The 26,210-nt window shown below is 42.2% G+C and overlaps 1 protein-coding gene across 39 annotated transcripts in view; it reads left to right on the plus strand.

Annotated features, from left to right (window-relative positions):
* Positions 1-26,210, plus strand: part of MAGI1 (membrane associated guanylate kinase, WW and PDZ domain containing 1) — a 645,902-nt gene that overhangs the window by 163,876 nt on the left and 455,816 nt on the right. For 2 of the 39 annotated variants that reach the window (XM_086366997.1, XM_086367009.1), the window contains exon 1: positions 7,313-7,485. The exons of the other annotated variants lie outside the window; for them this stretch is intronic. The gene's annotated coding sequence lies outside the window, so the exon portion shown is untranslated. Of the gene's footprint in view, positions 1-7,312; positions 7,486-26,210 lie in introns of those variants that run through there. 39 annotated transcript variants of the gene reach the window in all.

Below are 26,210 nucleotides of genomic sequence, written 5' to 3' on the forward strand. Positions count from 1 at the left end.
TTAAGACAAGTTTTGTATGCCTTCTAAGCTGGTTTCCTTATCTGTAAAATGGGAATAATAATAACCATGAAATGATGTTGATTACTTATTATGAATCAGACATTTTACTCAGATGGTCTACTTCGAACCTTTTAAATAACTCCTCTTTGGGTTGTAGGAATCGTTATTATTTCCAATTTACATATGATTCTTAGCATGGAGAGATTAAGAGCTTTGTGGACACACAGCCAGCGTGAACTGGGGCTGGAATCGGAACACAGGCAGTCTGGTTGCTCAGGTTGCTGTAATACATGAGACTTTGTACATCACTTCCCTTGGTACATTGTCATGTTTATTCAAAGTGTAGTATCACAACCACAGACTGGGCTTTCAGCATCAAATAAAGCTTCTTCTTCCCTCATGGAGGTGGCCTTGACTGCTCTCTCAGTTCAGTTCAGTTGTTCAGTTGTGTCTGACCTTTGCGACCCCACGGACTGCAGTACGCCAGGCTTCCCTGTCCATCACCAACTCCTGGAGCTTGCTCAAACTCATGTTCATCAAGTCGGTGATGCCATCCGGTCATCCTCTGTCGTCCCTTTCTCCTCCTGCCTTCAGTCTTTCCCAGGTAAACTGCTCTCTACCCAGAACCCTTATTCCCAACTTGGAGTTCTTTCTGCCGGCTGCAGGTGGAGGTGGGTCTGATGTTCCAAATTCCTTAACGCAAAGGAAGAATGATTACTTATCCAGTGTTTAACTGTTCATCCTGGGACTTCCTGGTGAACTTAGTCACTTCTTTTCACTCTCTGCTTCCACTTCAATTTCTGGTTTGGCATCAGCATGTTGAGAAATGTTAGAGGAGCTTTGCAGCTAGCCTCTGGTGCCTCGATGAGCTTTTGCACCCACAACTAGGTGTCAGACCTGCCAGGTGGGCATACTTTTTGTTTACTGAGAAGCATTTCTTTCTTTCTTTTTTTTTTTTCTTAAGGTGGCTTGATGGCATGGAAGTTACTCCAAAGTAAGATCTGTATTGACTTTGATCACTTCACCCCCAGCTGGAGGAGTTCTGGCCCCAGGGGCAGCTGAAACCAGCTCCGGTGGGGTCAATGATGAGGATTTGAGGGAAGAAACTCTCTAGTGCAAAAGTCAGTTCCCACCTTAGCACCTCTGTTCATCCCCCAACCTGTTGCCTACATCAACTGGAGGTGGCTTCTGGTCTGAGCTGGTCACCAAATCAATCCAGGCAGCTTTCCTTTTGGGCTGTGACAAGGAGCTGGGTTCTGGGCTATTTGTAAACAGGTTGACAGCATCGAAACAAAGTGTAATATTTAAACCAAAACACAGAACATGCAGTCATGGTGGCAAGCCTGTCCCATCTCTGGTGTGATTTGTCCTTTACTTTTATTTTTTCCTTCTCATCTTGTGGTAAAGAAGTACTCATTTGAAGACTGGAGAGAATGATTATTTTGTCTTTATTTGGATAATTAAAGGATGGATATACACTCTCACATCTAAAATTTTGATTTGCAATGTGAACCCTATGACCTGAGTATTTCATCCAACGCCAGAGTGGTTTGGCTATGGACCGTGGTTTGTTTTTGTTTGGTTTTTTTGTAGGTGATTAGATTCTTCTTTAAAAAACAAAAACAAAAACAGTTTATTTATTTAAAAAATATTTTGGCTGCGTGGTATAGCATGTAGATCTTAGTTCTCTGAGCAGGAATTGAACCCACATCCCTTTCAGTGGAAGCTTGGAGTCTTAACCACTGGACCGCTAGGGAAGTCTCTGATCGGGTTCTTTTCTGATGCTCAGAAAGCTTCAGCACATAAGTTAACTGAAAATTCAGGTTTGTATATTTGGTGGGAAACACTTTCTCTGTCTTTTTCTTACCATACTCATTCTGTTCCTGAGAGCTAAGACACTTTCTCCCTGGTTGAGGCCCTGTTCACTGCAGTTGGATGCAAGCTGAGATCATCTCTAGGGAACCAGCCCTCATGGGTGGAAGTGGAGAAAAACACATTAAAATATCTCTGGGCTTTTGAGAGCTCCTCATTTTTATAAGGAGGCTGCCGATGTTTATGGCCCTGACTAATTACTGGTGTTACTCATCTCAGTTAAGCGTTAGAAGACAAGGAGTTGAACTGTGGAGGGTTTCATCTCTTCTGTGGAATGAATAAACTCATATTGGTGGTTATGTCAAAATGTCTTAAAGATGTTTTCTAAGACGTCTCCAAGATAATTTTTTTTATAAATTTCAGAGGGAAAAAGGCCCCGTAGGTTGGGCCACAGAGTGTGTTGATCGCAGCATGAATTTTGAATTGAGACCTCCTTTTGAATCTCAGCTCAAACTTGAAGAGGGATTTTGGGTTTAACTTAATTTTTATTTTAAAAAATTAATAAAGCAGTACACATAGATAATTTTAAGAAGCTCGAAGATTTATAACAATAACTTTAGAGTCCCCAACATCACTCCTCCCTACCCTTCAATGGGATCCCCCAGAGGGTACCGTTTTTAACTGTAAGTTTTTCTTTTGAAATTTCCCTTTATATTTAGAACTCATATGTTTGTGTCTGTTTTGTAAAGTTTCAAATGTAGGTATCTTGTCTTGTTATGTCTTATTATCCCTTGAAAGGACCTTGAGGTTTGTTTTCTCACTCCATGTAAAAACGCAAAATTCTTCCTCTGCCCTCCTGAAATCTGCATAGTAGTATCAGTGTGTCAGCATTTTTGGATGAGCATTCACAGTGAAGTCTTATAGTGTACTATAATTACGTGTTTTTTTATGGCACAAGTGCTTTGCTTTTTCTGTTGCTTGTTTTTCTTTGTATCCTAATTCTTCTTCAAACTCTCTACCAGAACTGAAAAATCCTCCCAACATGGTCAAACCAATCAAATTCTTCAGTTCCTTTAAAAATTTTCTTTGGAGTCCTGTCTCCTGTTGTTTACTGTCTTTCTGCCCTAATCGTAACTGGGTGTTTTCTGTGTCTGTCCCATAGTGTCATCTTGGAATTTCTCTTCCTAAAGTCTTTGAAAGGGAAAGTGTCTTAACCCTTCTCAGCCATGGTTCTTCCATCTGTGAAATGGGGATAATATTATCTATCACAGGGAGTTATTGTGAGAACTTAATAATATTATCTATCACAGGGAGTTATTGTGAGAACTTAATAAGCTGAGAGAACTGGAAGGCAGTGGCATGAAATAAAAACTTAATCAGTGTTAGTTACTGTTATTCGTGTTAAAGAAAAACTTTCTCCTCTTCTTTATCATGTTAAATTATGCTCACTAATCTGCAATGCATCTTTAAGAATCAGGTGTATTTTTATAGCTGGAAAAGACCTGAGATATAACCTTTCATTTTGCAGGGAGACCCAGAGTAGATAATGTGTCTTTAACAAGGTCATGGGTCTAGTCAGTACAGAGAAGTGGAGCCGTAAGTAGATCCCTGTATCTCTAATATTAGTTATAGTCATGTGTTCTTTCCATTTTCTCATGTAGCCCAGTAGCTTGCAGGGTTTTTAATTTTGTTTTTATTGTGTTATGTCTTAGCCACTTCTTCTTCCTTTGCCTAATTTCTTAATTTAAAACAAATAAGTTGTAGCTTTATTGAAATACAGTTTGAATATCAATCACTCACTTAAAGTTTGTAATTCAATAGTTTTAGCATATTTACAGAATTGTATGCCATTGCCAAAATCTGACTTAACATTTTCACCATCTCAAAAAGAAATCTTGGAATTTTGCTATTACTCCCCTGACCCTTAACCCTCAGTTCAGTTCAGTCGCTCAGTCGTTTCCGACTCTTTGCAATCCCATGAATTGCAGCACACCAGCCTCCCTGTCCATCACCAACTCCCAGAGTTCACTCAAACTCATGTCCATCGAGTCACTGATGCCATCCAACCATCTCATCCTCTGTCGTCCCCTTCTCCTCCTGCCCCCAATCCCTCCCAGCATCAGAGTCTTTTCCAATGAGTCAACTCTTCACACGAGGTGGCCAAAGTATTGGAGTTTCAGCTTCAGCATCAGTCCTTCCAGTGATAACCCAGGACTGATCTCCTTTAGCAGTATTAAACACAAGTACTTCATCCAGGATTTTCTGGAGTAGTTCAAGAAGGAACAATGATTGTATGGAGTGAAGGACAAAGGAGAGCTGGCGGATCTCTTTCCATAATATTTAGCCTCATCTTCATGGCAAGTTTTTGAGTTTCTTTTCCAGCATTCACTAGAAACTTTGCATGAGGATAATGATAATGGTCCAGATCACGCCTTCCTGCCACTTCTTTCTGAAGTCTCACCCCTCAGTCTGGTCCCAGGTAGAAGTGCCTTCTTATTGCATTTTCTTCTGGCTCTACCTGCCATGTTTTGTGCTCTGTCGGCCTTACACCATGTTTCTGTTGCTTTCTAAGATCCTGCATTTGCCTCCTGGGAAGCACCCAGGGTTCCACAGATATTTTTGTTCCTCTTCCCGTCCATAATTCCCCCATTGTCTTCTCTCGGTGCTGTGCTCTTAGCTGGATGGCGCTGCGGTATTTCCGTAACCCCAGTACTGGAGCAAGTCACGTATTACAGAGGTGCAGGAAAGAAATGTTAACCTCCCTCCTTCCCCCTCCAAACTCACCCTTCCCTCAGCCCCACTCCAGCCAGCCAATGATGCCAGATTGATTAGCTTTTTGTACTTGTAGGAACATATAAAAGCCTTAAGACCATAGTCTGTCTTCCTTTCTTTACTAAAATGGTAGGGCCTCACTGTGCACACAGTCCAGTTTTCTCCTTCTCTCTCCTTTCCTCTTTCTTGTGATTTCTCCTCCTTCCCTCTCTCGCTCTCTCCTTTCTGCCTGCTTCCCTGCAGATCCATGCTCTCTCCTTTTCTGGCTCCTTTCCCCTTCATTTCCCCCTCTCCCCTTCCTAATTTGAGTTGCTTGCTTCGTTCAGTCATCGTGTAGGGACCAGGGGGTTTAAAGATGCACTGAGACAAGGCCGTCACTTTCTAGGAGACCAAGATCTTGTGAGGAGATCAGAATATGAATAGTTTATTGTTATAAAACTTTCTGTCTTTTGGACAGTCCTCCTTACTCACTCAGAATGCAATTGAAGAACCATTGGCGACCCAAACTCCCTTCTCCAGTATTGAATTGACCTTGGGTCCTGAGAATTAAAAAAAAAAATCATATCCCAGTGCTCAGGCAGCCTATTATATTAAGTCCATTCCTATCCTTCCCATGTTTGTTTACATTATAGATATTTGTCAACATTATAGGCTTCTGTCTACAGTAGAAATAAACTCTCAGCATCGTTGGTAGAATAAATAGGTCTTTCTAAGAGGAATTGCATTTAATGAAGAATGGCTTTCCCAACCTCAGAAGTAACTTGATCCATTGTAAGGGTAGCAATCAGTGATTCAATCTATACAGCCAGCTATTGGAATGCAATGCAGATTTCATTTTCTGGGTTGAAGAATAGGGGAGATATATTGACACTTTATTACTCTGTGCCCAGTCTTATACTGCATGGTCCACACCTCTCACCCTCTCATTCTCACTCTCAGACATGAAATAGCCGGCAGTGGAATTGTTTAATTGCAGACAAGAAATGTGAGGTGCTAAACAGTAAGAATCTCTATTTCAGTTTAGTTCACTTAGAAGTATTCATTGGGTGCCTATTGTGTGCCAGGCTCTGTTGTAAGACACTTGGAATACATCATTAAAAAACAAAGAGGCTTGCCCTTAGGCAGTGTACATTCTAAAAAGGGTAGGTAGGTAGGGTAGGATGGATACAAAAGTATGAGCATAATCAATTATAAAATTATAGAATACAGTAGAAGTTGGTAAGAACTGTGGGGGAAAATAAAGTAGAGCAAGGTAAGGGAATTGAAAGTGGTCAGGGTTTAGCAGATTATTGTAGTAAATGAAATAGTCAGGGTAGACTTCATGGAGAAGCCAAGAATTGAGTAAAATATGCAAAATATTACCTATTATCTCATTAAGAGTTGGAAAACTGATCTACCAAGTCTTTGTGGAGCTGGGCAATGCAGGAATGGTTCATCCTGTTACCCATGCCCCTTAATGGCTTATAGTTTCTCTAGGGAGATCCATTAGCCCCAGGAAGTGACTGGGTGGTGGAAGGAATAGAGCAGACAGTTTTTCAGTAGAGTTCAGAGGATGTGAGACTGTATGTCGGTAGCACCTCCTGCAGGTAAATACTTAGCACATGTTACGTGGAGACTTTGTGACCAACTTCCAGAGATTTTGAGCCATTTTTCCAGAACACTAGGAACCTCTCTGGGATTTTAAGTGATGGAGCTCTGTGTTCAGAGTCATATTGCCTTTTGAATGTGAGTTTTACCATTTGACAATGATGATTGTGTTCCTTCACCTCTTTCAGCTTTGCTTTCTTCCTCTGTAAAACAGGAAAATTGATACTTAGCTCAAAAGTTCTTGTAAAGCTGATATAAGTGTTACTGACAGTGTTTAGTATGGGGTCTGACACATTGTCACAGTGGTGATTATTCTTATCCATTCTCATCTGTAGAAACATCTAAGGTTTTGTTTCAAGAAAGGAATCGTTGGCAAGATGCTTTAGATAACAATTAGTCTTGCAAGGCCCCTTGTCTAGGCCAGGTGAGAAGCCCAGAGTAGGGAGGCCCTGGCACTTCTCACTTCTGCTTCCTAACACGGGGCCAACTTTTCAGAACAGCATATGGACCAAAAGAACTCACGGGGATTTTTCTCAGCAGGTAGACTCGTAAACAAATGACAGGACAGAGAGAAGTGACTTGTGGAGTCTTGATAGATCAGCAGTTACAAGGAGTCACCCCTGGGACCACCATCTGTTCCCAGTCCTCCCCTGGCTGAGGTTAGCTTTACGTGGTAGCTGTTTTCTGTGCAGCCCATTCACATCCTTTAAGATGAGGTGGGTTCTCAGTTAGTGATACAGAAAGGAATTCTGGACCTTAGCTCTTGGGGAAATATTCTAGGACTGCTTCATGTATTCAGAAAGCATTGTTGCCATCAGTGTGTCAGACACTGCACTAGGGGTTGTGTAACCAAAACTAGTGGAGGCACAGGCCCTGCTCTCAGGGGGCTTCTGACATAGTGGTTCTTTGGGGTGACCATGGGAGCGTGGGTGGATGATGGTTGGATGATGATAAACACTGGGTGTTTATTTTGGGCCAGGTAAGGGCTGATTCACACAAAGCACTTCTAGGTCTAAAGTCATTTATATGTCACAAAAGCCTTGGGGGAGATACTGTTGTTATGTCCAATTTACAGATGAGAAAACTGTGCTGGAGAATGGACACTTAAAATATCAGATTTCCCAGATGTCTGTGTTTTCAGCTTCTCCTTAAAAAGACCTGCAGATGGATGGACGTGGATGGGCTTGCATCCTGCTCAGTGACGGCCGGCAGCAATTGTGTGGCTGCTCATCCTGTTGGCTGGCTGTAGTCCTCACTGCTCCATAATCTCTCACCCTCTTCCCTGTGCTGACTACCTGACCTCCTCCACACTTGGTGAGCAACCCTGAGTTATGCTGTTATTCAAGTTTATTTGATTAATATGGCAGCACCTCAGTTGCGGAAAATGGTCAGCCTTAGAAAGAAGTGAAGTTCAGATGCCTTGGGAAGGAGAAGGGAAGGGGGACAGAGGAAAGGTGTAGGAGGCAGTGCCCACGGTAGAAACGCTATCTTGCCTCTATATGCATATAACTGAGACACTGCCTCTCTTTAGTTCTAGAGCACATATTACATAGGTTATTCTGTCATAACCTGGCCTCGATGCTGAAACCTGACTTCTGTGCACTGTTGCAGGATTGATTTTCAGGGACAGAGTGTTGGGTGAAGTAGAAAAGAATAGCTTTAGTGCTTTGCCAGTCAGACCGGGATATAGTGGGCTAATGCCCTCAAAACTGTGTGTCCCAACCCAGGAGGATTGGGTGAGGAGTTTTATAGCAGTGGTTCAAGGGGAGTTGCTGATAGGGATTAAGGTATGTGAAGGGCCTGCACTCCTTTAATCTGGTTTCAGGTGGCCTCCTGATCAGCCTCTGTGGTTTTTCACGTTATCAGACTGTGGCCTTCTTCTCTGGAATGAAGAATGCTTCATCAAGTAGTTAGCATCTTCCATTTGTTGGGGGTTCTAGTCCTGTAGAAGAATTCAAAGATACTGTTCTGTGTATCCCTTGAAGAGGAAGCAGGATCCTGGCTCAAGGTTTCCATGCCCAGGAAACCCCCAGGGTCCTGCTCGGTTTCATTCTTTCTCAACTGGCTTTGCTGAACCCTTGTTTAGGTAGTCTTCCTTTTTGCTTTAGAGTTTTCTTTGTTCCCACCTTTTAAAAAAACCTGCATATCTCATTTTTAAAGAAAATACGGGAGAAAAACATAAAGAGGGTCAATATCAACAATCCCTCCCAAGCATATCTGTGCTATTCATGTGTAGTATAACTTCAGTTTATATATGACTCATATAGTTTTATATCCTATGTAATATTTATATTTTAATAGAATAATATAAATGTTTAGTTTATATATATGTTATGTGTTTATGTTAACAAAATTTGAATCAATATATGTAATATTTTGAAAACAATTACAGTATTTTGAAGTTTGTTTTTCATGTAATAATACATCATGAACATCATTCCCTGTCAGCAGATGTACCTGTGATTTTTAAAGTATGCAAAGTGATCCTTGTTTCGATGTACTAAAGTTACTGCTTTGGATATTTGCATATTTGCATTTTGGCACACATCCTAGATTTTTTTTTGGCTGCACCACACAGCATTCAGGGATCTTAGTTCCCCGACCAGGGATTGAACCTTGGCCACTGCCTTGGAAGCATGAAATCTTAACTAGTGGACTAACAGGGAAGTTTCCCTAGATTATTTGTTTGACAAATTTCCAGAAACAAATTGTACCATCAAAGCGTGAAGAATATCAGTCTATGCTGTCTTAGTTTCCCCTACTTCTGATTTTTTAATTAGAACATTATCATATGTATACCTTCCACATACATAGTATATGTATGTGAGTATGCGTGCATGTATTGTATGTATAGGCATGGATGAGCATGTATATATGTGTGTGTGTGCATATGTACATATGTGTGTGTGTAGCAGTACTATAGATGTCCTTATCTAAAGTGTTGAAGGGCAGAGCTGCTTTTGTATATCCTTATGATAATGGTAGATATTTACATATATTCCTTTATCCCTGCCAGCTTTCCCTACAAAAATCTTCATTTCCCTTATTATGCAGCCTCATGAAATCTCCATGTTGTGACTGAGGCTTGAGACTGAAGAGCAGAACAGTGACTAGGCAGAACTGTCCTATTAGTTCAGTATTTCCAGTGAATCACCTCGAAAAGCTACCTGGGTCTGCACCACAGCCTGGAGGCAGGTAGCAGGGAAAGGGCACCAGTGCTTCCCTCCTTCTGTAACTCGTCCAGGGTCCATAGTGAGGCTGCTCAACCTGGGAAACTGAAAATGCAAAGTGCTGTTTTTTCCAGTTTGATGTGCAGCTGGCAACACAGTAGCAGGCCCGGTGGTCTCACTGCTCAGCTTGTGCCCTGGGCCCTGTTGTGGTGCCGTGGCTGATGGATGGCCTGGACCATCCACACTTGCTCATCACAGCTGCTGTTTTCTCAGTTGGCAAGCAAAGCAGGGAAGCAAGCCACCTCTTCCACCTGCTCACAGAAGTGGTCCATTCCATCCATTGCTCAGGAGGAAACTCGATTGGACTGGACCAGGAAAAAGAAAGAGAAAGGGCCTGGAATCTTCTGATCAGGATTATAAACGCCCTACAGACGTTTTCATCTTGGGTAGAAAAGCCCATTATTGACATTTTGGTTAAAGATCTTCCATAGGTTCCTTACTGTGTGTGTGTGTGTGTGTGGTCAGGCGGATGTAAAATTTTTCTTTTGCAAAACAGGACTATGTTGAATATGCTCTTCTGTAACCTAAATTTTAAAATTTAGAAGTATATTATTTTTTCATGTCAGTATTCTGTTGAATATTCATTTATGTATTTATTTATTCACTAACTTTTAAAAATTACACAAAAGAACATGCTTTCCACCACCATTCAATATCATTGGGAGAGACAGATAATAGTCAAATAATTGTAGCAATGAATGTGAAGGAACTCTGAAGGAAAGTTACTTGGTGGGCGTTTAGCAGAGAGGACCCAATCCCCAAGGAACTGTCACTGCAGTTGCCATCTGAGGTCTGCATCTATTTTTATAGCTGTGTAATAATTCCATTTATGGATATGTCATAGATTATATCGGAGAAGGCATTGGCAACCCACTCCAGTACTCCTGCCTGGAAAATCCCATGGATGGAGGGGCCTGGTGGGCTGCAGTCCATGGGGTAGCTAGGAGTTGGATACGACTGAGCGACTTCACTTTCACTTTTCACTTTCATGCATTGGGGAAGGAAATGGCAACCCACTCCAGTGTTCTTGCCTGGAGAATCCCAGGGATGGGGGAGCCTGGTGGGCTGCTGTCTATGGGGTTGCACAGAGTCAGACATGACTGAAGTGACTTAGCAGCAGCAGCAGCATAGATTATATAACATTGTTGGGCTTTTTTTTTTTTCCCAGCTTTATTGATGTATGTGGTGGCATTTAGATTATTCTGATTTTTCATCCATTGTGTTCATTTTTTATGGATGGATTAGAGCTTTGAGCTCTTGGTCTGGCAGTGGAATGAATTTGCATGTATTTACCAACATCCTTATCTGGCTTCTGATACTCAGTGGTCCAAGTTTCCAAAGCTCAGACTGGACTGTAGACAAAGGTAATAGACCTGCCAAGGAACTGCACAACGAAGTGGCCTCGTTTGGTAACTGGACTATGCCCCTTTTCCTTTGTGCCTCTATGAATCTACTTGTGTAACATTTACCAGGGCCCTGCTCCTGCCAAAGAGTATGTTAAGGGTTGAGAACATGAAGTTGGGAAGCTCTTAGCCTCTTCCTTCAAGTACACCCAGTATATGTGATGATTTAGAGGCTGTTCACTCTATAGTATTATAAGGCAGCTTCATGTAGTAAAGGATTGAACCTAGTCTGTTCCATCTGTTCTGGAAGCCCGAGGACATGGTCACCAGCTCCACATGGGTGGCTCAGTGGAGGTTGTATATGAACTAATCCTTGAAGGCTGATTGGAATTTTGTCAGGTATTGAGGGATTTGGGCTTCTGATAGAAGAAACCCTAAGAGGAACAATATCAAGGATTACAGAGGCCTGGCAATACCTGGTACTTAATGGAAAGTAGTAGGTGTATCACTGGCTTTTTGGTGGGAAATGGGCTTGTAGAATATTTGGGGCTGGATTGGCAGAGACCTTGAATGCTGTGCTAGGAAGGTTACATCTCATTCTGTAGGTAGTGAGGAGAGAATCATTTCATCATGATTATGTTGGGGAATATTAGCTGATTTAGCAGATTAACTCCAGAGCCTCTGTGACTTCACACCATAGAAATTAATTTCTCCTTCACATAATGTCCAAAAGCAGTGTTTGTAATTGACATGCAGCTCTCTTTCAAGTGGTGATTCAGGACCCCAGTCTTTTCCATTTCGGGGACTCTGCATCTTCAGTCTGTGGCTTCCATGTCATATCTGCAACAAGCTGGTGGAAGAAGAAAAAGCACAGAGCAGCCTGAAGTTTTTGTATGCCAAGTTTATAAATGGTCTCATGTCATATTTGTGCACATTTCATTGGTTATAACTAAGTTCCAAGGCACCCTCAAGCTGGACATGGGCTTGGGAGTGGAGCCTAGGTGCAAACGTTGCTGCATCGCTGTTTTAGTTGTGGTGGATTGAGTGTGATCTAGAGGAGAAGGAGCCCAAAGACAGGGAGGGCAAAGGGCTCAGCATGAAGGCATGAATAATTAAGGCTAACATCTTTTTGTTAGTAAATGTGAACAGATGTCACTGTAAGACTGGAGCTAAGTTACTTCATAAGCACCAACCCTGTGAGGCAGTTTGGAGAAGAAAATGGCAACCCACTCCAGTATTCTTCCCTGGAGAATCCCATGGGCACAAGAGCCTAGTGGGCTGCAGTCCATGGGGTCACAGCAAGTCAGACACGACTGAGCGACTAGCATGAGGTGGTCACTGTTGTTGCCCCCATTTTACAGAAGAAAAATCTCAGCCTGGGGATGGCTTGTTGAGAACTGGAAGAACCAGGGTTCAGAACGAGGCAGATCTTAGTCTAGCATCTGAGTTTTTAGTCTAGACTGACTCTTGCTGGGCTGTGCTGCCTTCCTAGAATGTAGGAGGAAGGGGAAGGTGAGCATTTGGACCAGGTGTGCACAGAGGTGGCCAGTGCCTCATGAGATGTGAGGATAAGAAAGAAGTCCAAGCTGAACAAGATGTCAGGCTTGGGGGCCCAGGGCTGCCCATTAGAAACAGGGCATGCTCTGTGTGACTCTGTGTGAGAGACCTTACCGGTTGTTCCAGATCTCCCATCTCACAATGCCTGACCCTGTTGTTCGCACATGGACTGTACATGCCTGTTCACATCTTGACAAGTTGCCTTGTAAGTAGTTTTATTGGTTTTTATTGGTTGCTCTGTAGTAAGGGAAAGTTTGATGCACTTTTAGATGGGACAGTGGAGGCACAGTCCCTGTGACTCAGCCCTTGAGTCATTCCGATCTTCATTCTCTCAGGCTGCCTCTCCCCTCTGCCACCTTCCAGTCATCTTCAAGACCAAGGTCAGATGGCCTGTCCTTGGGAAGCTTTCTCTAACTTCCATAGTCAGAGGCAATTTTCTCTCTTTTCTGTTCACGCTTTGACGTTATCTCTCTTTATGTTTATTTTTTGTAATAATCTATTCTGGACTCTTTCCTTTGTGAGGATATTAATTAACATCCCCAGTTTCTGGGGTTTATATATAAATGGGGTTGCAGGGGGCATACTTTTTGTGGACATGAGGTTTGTTCTTTTCCTCTTATGAATATATAAAATGGAGGTTGCAACAGAAAATGTTTAGGGGCCAGGGAGGTGACATAAGAGTGACCCTCACCTGTCTGGGACAGTCAGTTGGTGGGGTGGTAGCTCAATGAGAGAGTGCACACGTGGTCTGTAAAACTGCTAGCTAAACTTAAGAACAAAGCAAAATATTGTTTTGGCAAACAAAATAGTTACATGAGATATGATCAGCCCTTTGGTTTTTTATTTGTGATCTCTGATAAAGAATATAGCTCTTTGGAGAAATCATAGAAAACAGGGATTATTAACATCAAGAGCATATAGCCAAGCCTACCTAGCCCCCTGCCCATCCCCCAAAGCTGAAAACTAGTGTGAGGAGACCTTGTTTTCTGTCACTCTTAAATTTGGCCTTGTGGTCACAGGGTATGCCATCAGCTGACCCGCTGACATCCTTTGAAATACTGCTGAAATCAAGACCTTCACTGAGACACGAGCTGCTGCTGCTGCTAAGTCGCTTCAGTCGTGTCTGACTCTGTGTGACCCCATTGACGGCAGCCCACCAGGCTTCCCCGTCCCTGGGATTCTCCAGGCAAGAACACTGGAGTGGGTTGCCATTTCCCTCTTATTTGAATTCTGCATGTTACTTTGGAAGTAATGAGAAAACAAGGGAAGGTAATGAATGTTGTTTGTTATTTTGAAATGGCTCAAAAGCGTAATTTGTCATGTCAAACCCAGTTGAAATCTATGAAGGGCAGTCTCTTCTCAAAGGAGATGGTGGAAATGGAAGAAGAGGGAAAATTACTCACGATGAGTTTACTGTACACACATCCTGCTTTTCTCTCCTGAGGACGCCTTTCAGAGGCACCAGCTGCCTTGGTGGAGGGCAGCTCAAATCACAATCCCAGAGGGATGTTCTCTGTAGCATCTGACTGAGGATGCCATCACCATGGCAGATCCCCACAGGTCCTGTTAGAGATGTACCCAGAGATCCCTGTGACCTCCCACAAGGACGTCTTTCTTTTTGGAACCGGAGGGAAGGGAGCAGGGCACAACCTTTGAAAGATGACATAGCCCAAGGAGGCAACATAAGCTGATTAGAATCAGATGGGTCTAAGATGGCAGTCAACTTTGACTAGAACTTGATCTTCAGTATATACTCATCGTAACACATTAGAAAGCTAAATGACACACTCAGAGGTGCCATGACAGTTCAATGACTGACCATCAAGGACCAAAAGTGGGAGGTGGCCCAATTCCTGGAAATCTCTACCTCTTCCCCAAAATAGTGGGAATAATCCTCCCACTGATGGAGAAGGATAAGAGGCTTATGGAAGCTTTACTGAGGGGGAAACTGGGTCTTTCCCAAATTGGGAAAGGAGTACATCAAGGCTGTATATTGTCACCCTGTTTTTTTAACTTATATGCAGAGTACATCATTAGAAATGCTTGACTGGATGAAGCACAAGCTGGAATCAAGATTGCTTGGAGAAATATCAATAACTTCATATATGCAGATGATACCACTCTTATGGCAGAAAGCAAAGTAGAACTAAAGAGCCTCTTGATTAAAGTGAAAGAGCAGAGTGAAAAAGTTGGCTTAAAACTCAACATTCAAATAATGAAGATCCTGGCATTTGGTCCCATCACTTCATGGCAAATAGATGGGGAAACAATGGAAACAGAGACTTTATTTTCTTGGGTTCCAAAATCACTGCAGATGTTGACTGAAGCCATGAAATTAAAAGACAATTTTCCCTTGGAAGAAAAGCTATGACCAACCTAGACAGCATATTAAAAAGCAGAGACATTACTTTGCCGACAAAGGTCCGTCTAGTCAAAGCTATGGTTTTTCCAGTAGTCATGTATGGATGTGAGAATTGGACAATAAAGAAGGCTGAGCTCTGAAGAAGGGATGCTTTTGAACTATGGTGTTGGAGAAGACTCTTGAGAGTCCTTTGGACAGCAAGGAGATCAAACTAGTTCATCCTAAAAGAAATCAGTCCTGAATATTCATTGGAAAGACTGATGCTGAAGCTGAAACTCCAGTACTTTGGCCACCTGATGCGAAGAACTGACTGGAAAACACCGTGATGCTGGGAAGGATAGAAGGCGGGAGGAGAAGGGGTGACAGAGGATGAAATGGTTGGATGGCATCACTGACTTGATGGACATGAGTTTGAGTAAGCTCCGGGAATGGACAAGGAAGCCTAGCGTGCTGCAGTCCATGGGGTTGCAAAAGTTGGACATGACTGAGTGACTGGACTGGACTGAGGTCCTGAAACCAGGTGTTGTGATCTCAGTTGAAAGATTGTGGGTTTTGGCTAGGTTTGAGTCCCAACCAGATGTGTTCAAGTCCCAGAGTGGGTTTTGGCTGGGTCCGAGTCCCAATCTGAGGTGAACTGTTTCATTTTGAGTAGTGTGGAGGGAGGGAGGGGAAGCACCAGCTCTCTCACTGCCCATCTGTGAAGCTCTGGTTCATCCTTGATCCACTGTTTGTGTCCATTTTTGACGATGGCTCTGTTAGTATGCTTGTTTACAATTCTGGTATAAGGAAAAAAGAAAATCATATATTTAAAGCACATGCCACAGTAGTGGTGCTGAAATCTCAGCTTCTCTGTACATCAGTGCTAAACCAAATCTTGGAGACAGGATTTTGGGTGAAGCATAAGAGTAGCTTTATTGTTTTGTCAGATAAAGGGGGCCACAGCTGGCTAATACCCTCAAAAGCATGTGTCCCAACTTGGGGGAGATAGTGAGCAGTTTTATAGCAGTTCTTCAAAGAGGGCGTGATCAGCTTGTGGACATTCTTTTCATGGATTGGTGGTGAGGTAGGTAGCAGTCAACATCATTAACCTTCAGGTCCAACTGGTCTGGGGTCTGCATTCTTGTGGGCAGCATACCATCATTAATTGTTCCCTTCTCCTCCTTTCCTGCCCATGGTAAGAATTTCTTGCTCTTTAAGTTTGAAGATTCTGCTTGTATTTATAGTTGATACAGAGGAACTTGGTGTTAGCTCATTCAGGAGTGAAGATGAGTTAACTTTGAATTACTAATGAAATCAGTGATAAAATGCAATTTGTTTTATTGCTATTGCAATTACATGTAGTTGGAGAGTATGTATTTTTCTAAAATAATTCTTGAATATTGCAGTGTTGTTTTACCTCATGTAATCACACAGGTGGAGTTTCTTGCAGAAATGAGAAATACAGGTCCTCGGTGGGGTTTTTTTTTTTTTGAGTGAGTCATTAAACATTTATTTTCAACTTTCTCAGTGTTTTTACAAAGCAAACTTTTAGGGTCATAATGCTACCCATGACCCCTTACTTCTTCCCAAAAGAGGGAGAAAGTCAGAATTGTAGCACATGAAGAGGTAAGGAGTAGAATGGAGTTAAAAGAATTTTAAGTTCCTCCTGGGAAAAAGCAATGATTTAGTGATCTCTTATTAGAATTTTGAAATCTTGCTTCTCATCTTTTCAAATTTATAAATAGCATTTCCCATCCAAACAGAGTCACAAATCCACAAGGTTAAAAATTTGTAGAGTTCACGGAACCACTGATGTATTGTCTCCACAACAACTGGCTTGTGTTGTGAGTATTAGGCATGGAACTTTCTTTTTGCTAATCACGCTGTTTTAGAAACATCCCTTCATGTTATGTCAATGTGGAGCAGAGACTTCTGAAGTCATCTGGAAGCTTCATTTTGTCGTGAATTTTTGTTCAATGCAATGATAACGTTTAAGATTATACCATTATTAAGGTATTATACTTATTATTATAATTTTGCAGTTAATACTGTTGAAAACACTAGGTTTTTATGAATCTTTACTTAATAGTGTAAATGTTATATCGCTTGGTCAATGCATTCCTTCCCTCTTCCCGGTCGTGTATCCTTTTAAATGCCTAAGGGATGTTTTCAGGGTTTCCCTCCAGAAAGGATGAAATACAGGTAAAGCAGGACCCACCTGTGACTGTCCCATATATAGTCTGACAGACTATAGCACCATCTAACCAGCTTCCTAGGGCATAGCACTTTTCAGGATTTCAAGAAAGGCAGCATCTCAGGTGTGCACATTTTTAGCTTTTTAGGGAAGGGAAAGTAATATTATCTTTACCCTGTTGGTTTTAGCTGAGACACAACCCCCACCACCCTCTTAGTAATAAATGAAAGATTCACAGGAGGAAAACAAATAGAGATTTAATAACATCTTTACCTCTTGTATACAGGAAATATACCTAGGAAAACTGAATAAAATTCCCTGAAATAACCCAAACCATATCTTAAATGCCATCTCCAGTAAAAGACAAAAGAAGATGTTAGGGATGAAATAGGGGCTAGTCAGTTACGGGAGATTCCTAGAAAACCACAGTCAACCAGAGTATGGTTAATATGCAGCTTTAAATCCTTTATTCTCTGTTGATAAGAATTTCTTATTCATGTTCCTCTTCCTGGGACAGACAGGAAGATACCCTTACAAATGGAAATTTCTCTTATCAAGTAAATGTCTCTTAGAAAAGGTAACTCCTACTCACTTTTCAAAGCTTCACCCTGTCTGTTTCTTAAAAATGATCAGCCCTAAAACAGTGTTTTTGTCTGAGAGACATGACATATTTTGGGGTGGCAAATTCTGCTTTCCTTCAGGTTCTTCCTTTAGGGGAATACTGGGCAGAAGAGCCAAAAAAATCACAGCCTTGCTGATCAGCTCCTTGTAGCATATCCCTGAGGGGAAGAAGATCAGAGATGCTGAACTCCGAACTGTGTGCTCTGGCAGGAAACTCGACCTCCGTCAGTTGGGTTCCAAGATCTCTGCTCTGGCCCGAGTAATGCGAGGCTTAACCTGTGTAAATTTACAGAATAGCCATGAAAGCACTCTAATTTTCAATGATTCCTGGGTGATAATTACACAGTTTTCATCAATTTTAATGTTGTTAAAATGTGAAAAGTAGGACATAGCTGAAATCATAGATGACTTGGCTTCACTTTTGTGTTTTGCTGGTTTGTAAAATCTACAACAGTCTCAGACTTTGGGCAGGCCTCGTATGTTTCCTCCCTCCAGAAAACCACTTGCCAGTCCTCATAAAGACCAGTTCTGTTTCCTGTTCTGAATACCTCTGACCATGACTCTAGCAGCTGCCCCTAGGAAAAAGGCCAGCTCCTATGGAGAAATAAGGTCTGCCTTTCTGCCAGGTGTGCTTGTGTGTGTGTGCGGTGGCCATGAATCCCGCTAAGCACCATTACCTCTGTTTGAACTGGCTGATTCCTGTCAAGTGAATAGGGCAGTTAGGTTATATTGGCTTTCATACGGTTCCTGCATTTTGAGGAGACTGGTTGACAGTTTTTCATATGTTACTCAATTAAGAAAAAAGGAAGTCTGGTGCAGTTTGAGGTCCACTTCCATTTGGCATCCTATAAACTTGAGCATGTATCAAGCCTCCCAGAGAAGAGAAGATCCTGTTCCTTCGTGTGCTGACTGCAGTCAAAATCATGTTTCCTTGCCAAGTTGATGATTAACCTCTCTCTATTGAACTGTGGTGTTGGAGAAGACTCTTGAGAGTCCCTTGGACTGCAAGGAGATCCAACCAGTCCATTCTGAAGGAGATCAGCCCTGGGATTTCTTTGGCAGGAATGATGCTAAAGCTGAAACTCCAGTACTTTGGCCACCTCATGCAAAGAGTTGACTCATTGGAAAAGACTCTGATGCTGGGAGGGATTGGGGGCAGGAGGAGAAGGGGACGACAGAGGATGAGATGGCTGGATGGCATCACTGACTCGATGGACGTGAGTCTGAGTGAATTCCGGGAGTTGGTGATGGACAGGGAGGCCTGGCGTGCTGCGATTCATGGGGTTGCAAAGAGTCGGACATGACTGAGCAACTGATCTGATCTGATTGAAAACTGCAAGGCGTTCAAACCAGTCAATCCTAAAGGAAATCAAACCTGAATATTCATTGGAAGGATGGATGCTGAAGCTGAAGCTCCAATATTTTGGCCACCTGATGCGAAGAGCCAACTCATTAGAAAAGACCCTGATGCTGGGAAAGATTGAAGGCAGGAGGAGAAGGGGACGACAGAAGACAAGATAGTTGGATGGCACCACCGACTTGATGGACATGAGTTTGAGCAAGCTCCGGGAGTTGATGCAGGACAGGGAAACCCGGTGTGTTGCAGTCCATAGGGTTGCAAAGAGTGGGACACAACTGAGCAAAACTATTCCTTCTTGTCCTTTTCTTATTCCCTTCAGGATTGAGAAGTATCACAGAAAAGGGGAAGTGAAACCCAGCAGCACTCTGGAGCCTCCCCTCTCTCCTAGGCCTTCCTAGAGTTCCAAGAAGCAGATTGAAGCAGTTACTAATTAGGGAAGTGAGGCAGAAACTAACAAAAGCAGTGAAGCTAACAAAATCCTGGTAACTTAAACAATAATTCAGCAATAAAACAAAACCCTAATTCCTCCTTGAGGGATATACATATGTGACAATCTGTTGCATATCTTTGAGTTGTTCTACAGAAACTAAGACCCCTGCCCAGGTGGAGGGTGCTGACTACATGCTGATAACCCAGACTGGTTGGAACCAGAATATTGATGATTAAGATTCCTGAAACATCACCTCGTTACCTCACCATGAACCAATCAGAATAAAGTCCACAGACTTCAACCATCACCCCAAATAAGCTGATCACTTAAAAAACGATTGTTGACATGAAGGTTTAGCTCATGATATCCTCCCTTATTCATCCGAAATATGTCAGAATAAATAGGAGCAAAGCTTGGTGTGTTCTCTTAGACTCATTGTTTTCTGTAGTGCTGCAGCATTTCTATTACATGATGTGAAGGTGATCTTGTCATTCTGCATGTTGGGATATGTGGAAGGAAAACAGCATCAGGCAGCGTGCAGTTTGGACTGAATTGGATTGGGCATCGGAGTTCATTCACTTAGTGCTCTTGTAGATACTTTATTGGATACGACTTTAAGTGTTTGTCACCACCTGCCATTTGATTTTAATTTCTGTCACCTGGGATAGTTTTTTTTTTTTTTTTTTAATGATTGGATGGAGGAGGTAGGCATGGAAAAGCTGAACATGTGAGCTGTATAATAGATACCGAAAGTTTAGTATACAGAAGGGTATTGGGATGGGTCCTACATTCTGTCCCTCTGGAGTCTTCAATTTTCCTTGCTTTTCTTCTTTCCCATTGAGAATTGCTAGTCTCCAAGCTCTCCCTGTGCCTGTGCTATCCACTGTGGTGCCCATTAGCCACATGGGTCGATTTAAAATGAAATATAAATTGATGAAAATTTAAAAGAATGAAAAGACCCTCAATCCCTCCAACACAATAGCCATGTTTCAAGTGGTCTGTAACCACGTGTGGCTGCCGGGTAGGACAGTGCGATGTAATTGTTTCCATCCAGGCACAAAATTCTGTTGGACAGCACTACAGTCAGTCAACTCTGAAAGAGCAGACGGCCTCTGCGTGTGTGTGTGTACGTGTGCATATGTACATATTAATTCCATCATCCTTAGTGCAGAAATGGGGGTGCCTGACCATGAAAAGCTCCCAGTGACTATCCTCTGCACAAGTGAGTTCGAGAAGGAGAGGTGAATGAAGGGATTTCGTTCTCCATGTGCTTGGTTTAATGCTCTGCTTTTTCCCCCCTCACTCGAACTGATGTCCCCAGCGAGTGTAATGCTTTCCAGGAGTGGTTCTTATAAGTATGCATGTGCCATCTGCCCCCTTCTGACTTCACTTATTTAATTACATTTCCTCCCAGTTCTTCAGAGCTGTTTGATCTTTTGCCTGAAGGTCTCAAAGCAAACATTTCACAGGCCATTTTCTGTCTTTTGGACTTATACTGGGTCCTACTCCTAATGGCATTTTTCTTTGAGTACATCCTGTACACTGGGCACTAAGTGTGTTAGGGCAATAATTTAGTGCAGTCCTTGCATTCTTTGTGGGAGGTAGATTCTCTTGGAGTCCCCATGGGAAAGCTGAGGACTGCCAGGATAAGAAGCTTGCCCAAGGTGAGCCAGCTGTGTAGAACGCGTCAGATCTAGTGGTCGCATCCATATCGAAGAATTGAAAGCCACCAGGTTGGACCCTCTTTCACTATGCCCTTATTGCTTTCATTTCTGCAAATATTCTGATTCATCTTGGAAGTACCTGGGGCTCTGTATCATTTAAGATTAATTGTATTATATCATTTAGGATTAATTGAATTAATGTCATTTAGGATTAATTATATTGGGATGATAGTGCAGAGACCCTAAAATGGTAGCCTATACAAGATTGACTTTTTTCCCCAGGAAATGAAAAGTCTAGGCAAAGGTGATCTAGGGTGTTTAAAGCCCATTGTAATATCATAATTTTTGTTTTCTATTCTGCTGTTCCTGAGTCAGGCTCTTATCCTCACCTTGAATGAGAGAGACTTCTTTGTCAAATTCAAGGTAGGAGGGAGCAAGAAGGATGAGAAGGAGGGTAAGATTAGATGACAGCTGTCTGTCCTGTTTTAAGGAAGTTTTTGGAAGTTCCACCCAGTGACTCTGCTGGCACCTCCTTGACTTTCCCTCACTGCAGGGGAAGCTGGGACATGTAGTCTTTCATCTGAACATCCTTTCCCTAGTGACATTGACCTTCTGCCCACAAGTAATAAGGGAAGAATGAGTGTTAGGTAGGCACCCTGTAGCCTGGCTCAACCCCATGCTTTTATTTCCATTTTAGAGGTTGTGAATGCATATTCCATGGATGTGGGCAGGTTCTATTCTATAAGCCCAGACCTTAACTATTTATTTTTATCCTTAAGGATAAGGCATACCCTCTCCAGCTGCAGTCAGCACACCCCCTCTTGTGTAATGCCCAGCACATGTGCTTGTTTATGGTCACTTTCCTGGTTTCTGCAGACACTTGAGTCTCCAGCCCCTGATCAGAGGATGCTATTCCCATCTTTCAGGTGCCACACTTTTCCCTAGATTGTAGGGTTTTGTTGTTTTCTTTGCAGTACCAAGCAGCTTGTGGGATCTTAGTTCCCCTGCTGCTGCTGCTGCTAAGTCGCTTCAGTCATGTCTGATTCTGTGCGATCCCATAGACAGCAGCCCACCAGGCTCCCCCGTCCCTGGGATTCTCCAGGCAAGAACACCGGAGTGGGTTGCCATTCCCTTCTCCAGTGCGTGAAAAGTGAAAATGAAGTTGCTCAGTCATGTCCGACTCTTTGCGACCCCATGGACTGCAGCCTACCAGGCTCCTCCGCCCATGGAATTTTCCAGGCAAGAGTACTGGAGTGGGTTGCCATTGCCTTCTCCGCTTTGTTCCCCTACCAAGGATTAAACCCAAGTCCTTGGTAGTGATAGCACGGCGTCCTAACATCGGGGCTGTCGTGGAATTCTCATTGTGGGCTTTTAACAGGCATTTCCCTTTTCAGGGACGTGACCATCTGTCATGGCTTATCATCCAGGGGGTATGTGGGAACTGCCCTTCATAGTGCAACCTAAAGAGCCAGGTGACACAGCAGATAGCTTGATTTGTAGATCTCTGCTTTTTTTGTGGCACAGAGCACCGTCTGGGGGGATGTTGCAAATTACCCTGAATAGGATTTCCTGGAGTGGTGTTTTTAAGACTAACTTTAAGCTTTTCTATGAATATATTTGAAAGTTACCCATGTTGTAGAGAAGATGGGTCTCCTAAATCTAGCCTTTGAAACCACTTTTATTTATATGGTGGGCTTTTTGTATGAATCATATGGAAACGGCGATTCCTACAGTACAGGAATTACAGTATGGGAATTCCTGAGCTTTTTGAGTGGAGAGTGGATGCATGTGATTCACTTCATTCATTGAACCATCCATCCATCCATCCACCCATCCCTCATTCACCCATCCAAAGATCTGATATTTTGTATGTACAAAGCACACTCTAAGTTACTGGGTTTACAAAATCCTTGAGTGCAAGAAAGCATATTGCATTTGTTTATGTTTCTTTGTTTTTATCTGCTTAATTTTTCCCCCCCAAATGAAAGGTTAGACTTTTCATACAATCGATCTATTTTTGTCAAGGGCATTTCTGAGAGTTCTTGGTTTAGAAGACCATTTTCTTCCATAAAGATTTCTGCTTTTAGTATTAGCTACAAGATATGCCAGGGAAATCATTTTATCTCAATTTCATAAAATATGTTCTTGTATAGATAGAGACTGCTTTTCTTTCCTTGTCATCCAGTTACCCTTTTTGGACACATCTTAAGATTTATTTATTGATTCAGAAATTCATTGTATGTTTCTTTAATATTAAGCTGATGGGGGAGGACAGTATGGACAGAGCAGATTAATGAGTAAGTTTTAGATGTATCAGAACTTGCCAGCAGCCAAGAAAAGTGTAGTGTTCGAAACTTTTGATAGTAAGGCATTTGAGGGCTGGAGTGTGTGTTAAAAATATTATTAGCACAGGGTATGCATAGAAAAATGAGCTAAGATCTTGCTCCTGCCAGGAACTCACTTATCTGTATCTTAAACATGCACTCGTAGGACTGTTCATATCACACAAGTAAGGTAATGCTCACAGTTTCCCCTGAGCTGTTCACTACATCCATGTTGTGTTGGGCTAGCTAGAGATTGTCATCAATATTAAGACACTTCCTTTTGAATCTTGGGTTACAAATCAACAGAGGATCTGGTGGTGTGCCTCAGAGTAGAGACCACAAATATTTTCTCATAGTTTACCATTTATTTAAAATATGGGTGTAAGGCATGTCTTCTGTACCGCCCCCTTTGTAATGGACATGTGTGTGAACACACCTGTAGTGTTTGTTTTTACTTATTAGGTATGAGCGCCACACTTCTACCCACCATCCTAAATGTGTTTGATCACTGTTCTCCTCTTACTTTTCTGGGCAGGCTCAAACCTGATGCTGACCAGGGGCGGGAATTCCATCCCTGTCAGCCTGCTGTTCCCCTGACTGGGTGCTGTGTCACCTCATGGAAGCCACCAGGAGAAATGCCTTGGTCGGGATCTCTTCCTTGTGCTGGGGTGAAAAAGAGGGCAGTTGTAGGTAGTGCTGACCCACGGACACTTGATACATAGGCCAGTCGTAATCCCAGCTGGTAGAAGAATCGACTACTTGGCTTGGGCCCTTGTGCTCTTGAGCCCCCAGGTCGATTTATTCTCTTTTAAAACCTTAGAAACCTTCTCTATAGGATCTCAGCGTTTGGCCTTCATCCACATTGCTCTCAAATTCTTCCCCTTTTCCTCTTTCTCTTGTAGATCAAAACTCTGCAGCTTCTTCTTTCTTTTGATGCTTATGTTTTCATACTTTTTCACTTAAACTTTGTTTTTTTTTTTTTTTTAAATTACTGAGTATAAACACATGATTTCTGCCAGCATAATATATTTTAGAAAAAATTCCCGAACATATGTGGCCATGTCAGTATAGATATATATATAACTTCGCCTAACAGATTTCCCTCAACTTAAGTTTACAAATATACACCCCATCACTACTACCCAACAAAATCCAAATCAAGCAATAACATAATATTTATAAATCACTGAAGTGGGAGAAAATAAGATAAAGAAATTTACAAAAATAAATGAGATCACTTTCTTACAGCTATTACTAGTATGCTTCTGTAAATATGATCATCTTTGATAGTTTCGCAAGGGTGGTAGTTTTATCTCTGACTGGAGATTTAGCTACTCATTTAGTGAAACATTGCAGAGTGAGCCCTTCCTGTGTGCCAGGCCTAGTTCTAGATGCCAGGCACACAGGACATCATCAACAAAGCAAAGTCCCGGCCTTCTAGTGGGGGTTGTTTGAAAATAAAGGAAGTGTGGTTGTGCCTTTGCAGGGTTCAAGGCCTCGCCTAGGTTCATGTAGCAAGTTAGGGAGGGTGTGAACGTTGCATCCTAGATGTTTCTACGTCAGCAGTTTTTCTTCTGTAGTCTTGTTTATCAGTTCTTTCCACCTGTGCACCTCTGTAAAAACAGAGCATGAAAAACTCAACTACTTTGACTGCTTGAGTTTTGTTTTTTCCTGAAAGTTCATCCAGAGTTTATGTAGTATTCTATTTTATATCTTTGTTTTCATATGATGTAATGTCCCTCCTTTTATCTTTACATTCCAGGAAGATGTTTCTTGTTTACTTGATGCTTCAAGGATGTCTTTTCTTTACTGCGTGGCCCAGCTTCCTGGTTTGTCCTGGATTGAGGGGACACTTGGGATGTGTGACTTTCTTAACATAGAGACAGCGCTGGACCATCCTCCTGGTTTGCCTGGGACTGAGTGGTTTCCTGGGTCTGTGGGACTTCCAGTGCTTAAACTGGGCAGGTGTCAGGCAAAACGGTACTTGTTGGTCATCCTTGATTGCATACCGGAAATGGGAGGGGACTACATTTATCTCAGTTTGTAGCACATCACAGACATGCTGGTACATACTCTTAGAACGTTCTACAAATAGTTACATTTAAATTAGCATTATTATTATTTTTTTAAATAAGGAAGTTTGGCTGCTGATATTCTATCTTGCTTCTTGTTGTTGTTCAATTGCTAAGTTGTGTCCTGTTCTTTGTGATCCCGTGGACACAGCACACCAGGCTTCTCTGCCCTTCACCATCTCCCAGAGCTTGCTCAAACTCATGTCTATTGAGTCAGTGATGCCATCCAACCATTTCATCCTCTGTTGTCCCCTTCTCCTCCTGCCTTCAATCTTTCCCAGCATCAGGGTCTTTTCTAATGAGTCAGCTGTTTGCATCAGATGACCAGAGTATTGGGGCTTCAGTTTCAGCATCAGCCCTTCCAATGAATATTCAGGGTTGATTTCCTTTATGATTGACTGGTTTGATCATTATTTTTTAAGCAGAGAAACAGGGTATCTAAATAAGTTTGGCTGGTGATATTTTGTCTCACTTCTAATGTTAGTTATTTTGGAGAAAAATATACGGCCTTTAAACTATGATAGTGCATAATTGATAAATTGATTTTAGGTATGTATACATGTTTTGTACCTTGCTAGCCAAGTATCTTATTTATCTGTACTGCAGAGAAAGGCTCTACAGTCTATGTGTGTTTGTATTTGTGTGTATTTTCCTTCTTGTGCTGAGAATTTTCAATGAAGGGAAGAAAATGAACTTAAATTTATAAAGAGATAAATACAGTTTGTAGTAGTGGGGGAAGAATAGCAGCTGTGTAATTTAGTGTCGAGGCTTGGGTTGCTGGACCCTGACAGTCCTGAGTTTTACCCCTGCCCATGTCAGCAAGATGCTCTTGGTTGAGTTGCTTAAACTCTCTTAGAAGCTGACTCTGGAGGAAAGAGTTTATTTCTTTGGGATTAAATTTCT

The sequence above is a fragment of the Bos grunniens genome, chromosome 22 (genome assembly GCF_055505025.1).
Source record: "Bos grunniens cultivar Pamir isolate PY7600 chromosome 22, Bosgru_T2T1.0, whole genome shotgun sequence".
Taxonomy (NCBI): domain Eukaryota; kingdom Metazoa; phylum Chordata; class Mammalia; order Artiodactyla; family Bovidae; genus Bos; species Bos grunniens.